This window comes from Sinocyclocheilus rhinocerous, unplaced genomic scaffold (genome assembly GCF_001515625.1).
Source record: "Sinocyclocheilus rhinocerous isolate Xijiao unplaced genomic scaffold, SAMN03320098_v1.1 scaffold362, whole genome shotgun sequence".
Taxonomy (NCBI): Eukaryota; Metazoa; Chordata; class Actinopteri; order Cypriniformes; family Cyprinidae; genus Sinocyclocheilus; species Sinocyclocheilus rhinocerous.
Window position 1 is genome coordinate 1095882 of NW_015639507.1, and position 6000 is coordinate 1101881.

At 39.0% G+C, this 6000-nt stretch overlaps 1 protein-coding gene across 1 annotated transcript in view; it reads right to left on the reverse strand.

Moving 5' to 3' along the window:
* Positions 1–5715, reverse strand: part of LOC107751219 (cyclin-dependent kinase 18-like) — a 57191-nt gene extending 51476 nt beyond the window's left edge. Inside the window, exon 1 of the mRNA XM_016566887.1 lies at positions 5457–5715. The gene's annotated coding sequence lies outside the window, so the exon portion shown is untranslated. The remainder of the gene's footprint in view (positions 1–5456) is intronic.
* Between the last annotated feature and the right edge of the window lie 285 nt (positions 5716–6000).

The following is a 6000-nucleotide window of genomic DNA, read 5'->3' on the forward strand; positions in this document are numbered from 1 at the left end:
GTGAAAGGAACCGGTCCCATGCTGGTTTGCTAGACGCTGCACAGAAGTTATGACCCATAAATGGCCCCAACGAGAGATGATTTATAGAAATAAAAGTGTGTTGACAGGCTAACTACCTCAGAGCTGGTGGGTGACTAGCTCTGTTTGCACTGTGGGTGGCACATCCTCACCCTGATAAGACTGATCTGAGAAAAGTTGTTTTTCTTTAAAATGCCAAAATGAAGGGGTTAAATGACCACAAACAGGCACGTGGAACACATGCGGGACTTTACAGTGACTAACATGTATTACAGGTCTTATGCGTCAACCCACCGTGATATGAGTCATCCCACATTCCAGGGGTCACTTTAAATGATTCAGATGTAAAGAAATTGAGTCATTATTGAAACCAATATGAAATGAAAATGTAAAACCTTTCCAGAACTTCAGGTGCTAAACATGCACTGCCAGAAAAAAAGGTACAAAAGCTGTCACTGGGGCAGTATCTTTTCCAAAGGTACTAATATGTACCATTTAGGTACCTTATATTAGGTACTAATATATTGTTTTAGAGGTAAATAAGGTACATTTTGATATTCGGAAATATTTTTCGAGTCCCAAAGGTTTGAGTCCAAGTCAAGTCAGAGTAAAAATGCATCCAAGTCTGTGACAAGTCCAAGTCCACTAGAAGTTGTACTCGAGACGGAGTACCCCAACTCTAACAATTGCTACACTGTTCTTCTAAGTGTTTTTTTGTTTTGTTTTTGCTATGTGGTTGCCAGGCTGTTCTGAGTGTTTTTATTGTGTTGCTATGCAGTTGCTAGGCTGTTCTGAGTGTTTTATGTTGCTATGCAATTGCTACACTGTTCTGGGTGTTTTTTATTGTGTTGCTATGCAATTGCTACACTGTTCTGAGTGTTTTTATTGTGTTGCTATGTGGTTGCTAAGCTGTTCTGAGTGTTTTTATTTTGTTATGCTGCTCTAAATGTATTTTTTTTATTGTGTTGCTGTGCAGTTGCTATGCTGTTCTGAGTATTTGTATTGTGTTTTTATGTGGTTGCCAGGTTGTTCTTAGTGGTTTGTGTGTTGCTATGCAGTTGCTAGGCTTTTCTGAGTTTTTTTTTTTGTTGCTATGCAATTGCTACACTGTTCTGAGTGTTTTTTTTTATTGTGTTTCTATGTTGTTGCTAGGCTGTTCTGAGTGTTTTTATTGTGTTGCTATGCAGTTACTAGGCTGTTCTGAGTGTTTTATGTTGTTATGCAATTGCTACACTGTTCTGAGTGTTTTATGTTGCTATGCAATTGCTACACTGTTCTGAGTGTTTTTTTTATTGTGTTTTTGTGGTTGCTATGTTGTTCTTAGTGGTTTGTGTGTTGCTATGCAGTTGCTTGGCTGTTCTGAGTGTGTTATGTTGCTATGCAATTGCTACACTGTTCTGAGTGTTTTTTATTTTGTTTCTATGTGGTTGCTTTGTTGTTCTTAGTGGTTTGTGTGTTGCTATGCAGTTGCTAGGCTGTTCTGAGTGTTTTATGTTGCTATGCAATTGCTACACTGTTCTGAGTGTTTTTTATCGTGTTGCTTTGTGGTTGCTAAGCTGTTTTGAGTGTTTTTATTGTGTTGTTATGCTGCTCTAAATGTATTTTTTTTATTGTGTTGCTGTGCGGTTGCTATGCTGTTCTGACTATTTTTATTGTGTTTTTATGTGGTTGCCAGGTTGTTCTTAGTGGTTTGTGTGTTGCTATGCAGTTGCTAGGCTGTTCTGAGTGTTTTTTTAGTCTGTTGCTGTGCGGTTGTTAGCGAATTTTAAATGGTTTAAGTGTGTGGGTTTAATTGCGTTTCTAGACTTTGTATGATTGTGTTTTTATTTTATAGGGTGTTCTGATTGGTGTTCAGTGTGTTGCTGTGTGGTTGCTAGGGCATTCTGAGTGGTTTGAGTGTGTTGCTGTGCTGTCGTTAGTGTGTTCTGAATGGTTTTTAATGTATTATTGAATGGTTTCTAGGTTATTCTTACTAATGAATCGCTCTGTAATAGGGTGTTAAGAGTGAATTTTATTGTGTTGCTGTGCAGTCTCTATAAATTTTTGTGTCTTTTTTGTTACTGTGAAGATATTAAAGTGTTGTAGGTGGTTTTAGTGTGTTGCTTGACAGTTGCTGTGGTGTTCTAAGTTTTTTTTTTATTATATATATTTGACTTGGCAAATATCATTAATAAGTCTATACTGTACATCAGATCATTCCTTTTATTTGAAAACTTCTGCAACAAAAGTAGCTCTGACATTCTACAGACAGACATGGTATAAGCTTAAGTATATATGCATATATAGCCTGAGCTAAAATACACAGTACACAATAGATAACCTTTCCCCGTAGTAATTAAAAAAACACTGAATGGACAACCCGTGTCTCTCAGTGCCATATGCCGTGTAATAAAGAACTGTAGCAGTCGTGGGTTAAATTTATGAGGGTCTAATTACTTGTCTAGTTAGCAGGCCATTCATCTCCTGTAATCACTCACAGATTTATAGTGATGTCATCAGAGCTCTGAAACCACACTCGATCAATAAGCACTCAGTCCTATAAGTTATTTCTAGTAAATCAATGGGTGCCCTATAGAGACCTTAAACAGCATAATTAGTCTGTGCAGGTCTCTTTTTCTCTCACTCTTTCTCTCAGTGACTATTCAGGGTGCGAGTTATAAAAGGCAGAAACCGAAGGCAAGGTCGGAAGTTTATTTATGTTTACAATACATTATTATATTAAATACTTATAATTTTACATATAGGCTAGTTTTGACAGTGGTTTCAGTCTATAGCTGTTAGGGTCGGTTTTGTCCATTTTTTTCAGCGCTTTGTATTTAAAAGTATAGTATCAAAATGATCACTGATTGTAATCTAGCTGTGCTTGGTGCACCAAAAGACAATTTAGGTTGTGTGAAATTCCTTTGTGAAAGTCATTATATAATTTGCACACTCTGATTGTATTTCTACAATAGAGCACGTGTCTCTCTGTGAATGTAATTAGTTGAGTCTTAATTACTCATTATGTCAATTGCACATGATTTTAAGTACTTAAGCTTGCATATCAACATGCAATTTGCTGATTAGGGCAAACAAGGGCTGGGTGGTGTGAGGATATGTATCACGTGGTAGAGATATACAGACTGGTAGAGATTCTGCTTTATGTTATTTACATGCGAGAGCGACAGCGAATCATGGAGTCCGTGTGAAATATACAGGCAGGACTTGTCCCATTCAGAGTTTAGATATAAGTTTGGTCGTTGAGCAAAACTGCCACTTGCCTCATTAATATAAAAATGCCTCATTCAATCAGAATCAGAGCAATACATTTTGTAATATTTGTTTAATATTGATATTTTTACTTAATTGTTATATAATTTCGCTAAAGATAGCGAAAGGGCAGATGGTGAAGAGGTTGAACAGATAGCTGTGCGCCGCCCCGAGGCCTGTACCCTGGTGTCCATGTTGGGTCGACCTCGTTCTCATCTTCCTGTCGCCATCAAAGCACAGCAGCTCTTTTGACTAACAAGAATCACCCACAAAATACGGGGAGGTGTTTGTGCATATTCATTCTCCCCTTGTGTTATTTCTATGCGGACAGGGAATTTTGTGTCATTTCCATTTCAAAGCCGGAGAAGAAAGGCAAAGAGCGCTTCTTTATAATCACAGGGCTCTGAAATTGTATCCCAGCTTGGATACAAACAACGGGGACATTCTCGAAGGCACTTTTGTTGTTTCCTGATACTTTGCTCACTTACACCGAGCCATTAACATCACCGGATCCAAGCACATGATATATGATACGTTTTGCTTAGGACATTTTTGTGCGTCACTGAACCTTCAATTGCCTTCTCAAGGTACGGCTTCACAGTCGAGGAAGGAAATTAACTGAGTTAGAATACCAACAAAGCACAATTGCTCCTTCTGAATACACAATTTAGCTTTGAGAGAAAATGCTGGCTTTCTAGACTGAGGTGATAATATCTGTCATATTCATATCATATAAAGGAACTCATAAACTTACATAATGCCATTGTCTTCACCACATCACAGGTTTGTCCTCATATTCTCTCTGGCTATTAAATGAAGGTTATCTTCCACACGTGGAATAAAGTTTGTGGAACAAATTATGAGGAAACTGACTGGTCAACATGAGTAATTGATAAAAATAACCATTTCTATAATTGTTTCAACTGGTTTTCCACTCAGAGTAAGGAACACACACACACATAAAGGTTTCTTTATGTCTCAATTGTTTCTTCTAGACAGTATCTAGATGAAATAGAGACTTTTGCTATTGCTTTGCACTCATGTGTCACTTGAATTTCAAAAAAGGTCTCAAATTTGTCAAGATACCAATGTTTTGTTCTACAAAAACTGAATGATCTGAGCTGTACTATTCACATTCATTTTACAACACAGTACTCTTATGAATTAAAAATCATCATACTTGTGAATTTTATTTCAAATGTAATTTCTCCAAAAGCATTTTAGAAAAAGATGCTACTCTTTTAAGTATTATTTTAACTTTTTCATGAAAGTAATTTTCCCTCAATCAAACGCAAACATGATTTGCATCTTTCCACATGCCCTCACTGGATCATCTTCAGAGCTTTTCAAGACCTTCAAATCTGAAAGTTGTGCAAGTTGCTTGTGAATTCATGCTTTCTCTGTTGACAGAAGACCAAATCACGGTGTACTAAAGTTTTAAAGTTTCACAAATAACTTTTTACTCTCTTCTTCTGTAGGAAACCATCACGTAAGATCCATAAACCAAAACACTTATCTGCAGACCTTCATCAACAACTTTTTACTCTCATAAACACCATAATGGCAACTTAAGAACTCTATAGAGCCCAAAACGGTCCTTGATAGGCTTTATTTTTAAGAGTGCAGCCACATCCAGTGGGCTGTTTGACTTCAAGATGCAGGACTCGTTTATTAATAGCTCCTTTCTGCACTAATGAGTCACTGCCAGCCGCCTATTGTGGCTTCACACTGGTCCTGCTTCACGCTAATGTTATTGACCGACTCTATTTGTGCATTCGAGTGGTGTGCGTACTGTCAGATAGGCTGCAATAAGCAGGCGTGTTATGTAAACATTGTAATGTGTCACTTTAAAGCATCTCGCCGCTCTCAGGACGCTCTCCACAAATGTATAGTCCCGGCCGTACACGCAGCCGTGAATCATGTGTGCATCAAAGCCCACGCCGCTGAACACACATGACCCCGAAGCCACATATATTGCGTCAGCACACATCAGTGTGTGGGTTTAGAAAGATGAGCGAAACCTGAATGGAAAGAGCGTTTATGGCGTTATTCCAGTGCTAGATGTACTGTAGATGTACAGGGTTTCAGCTTCAGTCTATATCTAAACAACAACACGGTCAGGATCATCTCAAGCATGTCATAAAGTCAGAACAGTTCATGTCACAACACAGACACGGTTGCATACTCACAGGAGTGGTTGGAGTCTGCAGGAGGCAAACAGTAGACCGTCTCTACTCTACTCTTCCTTCAGTGTGAAAGGGAGGAGGGTGGCCTCCAGGTCTGGAGGCAGTCAGCGCACCACCAGACAGATAATCCAAAACTGGAGGTGTCTTATTTAGTCTGCAGCACGCATTGCATGCATGCATGCAGTAGAGAGAGGCACAGGCGTTTATCTTGCATCCCTTTCCGCGCTCCCTCCTACTTCTGCTCATGAGAGACAGGAGGAGATGCGGGAAAACAGAGAAAATAAATAAAAAAATAAAAACATACAGGAAGCAAATGTGTCTCTCTGAAGGATTTTATAATCATGCTGGGTCTCCACCCCCACTTGGCTGTCTCTCCTCCCCTATTGTTATAGCAACGGCCAATCAGAGCGCTTCATCACACAAGTCCTCTCTGCCTGCTGAGAGACTGTGATTCTTTCACACCGGAGCTTGTTCAATATGGCTGTGGACCAATAGTGTGTGTGTGTGTGTGTGTTGTGGATGCTGTTAATTAACTGATCTGTCTACT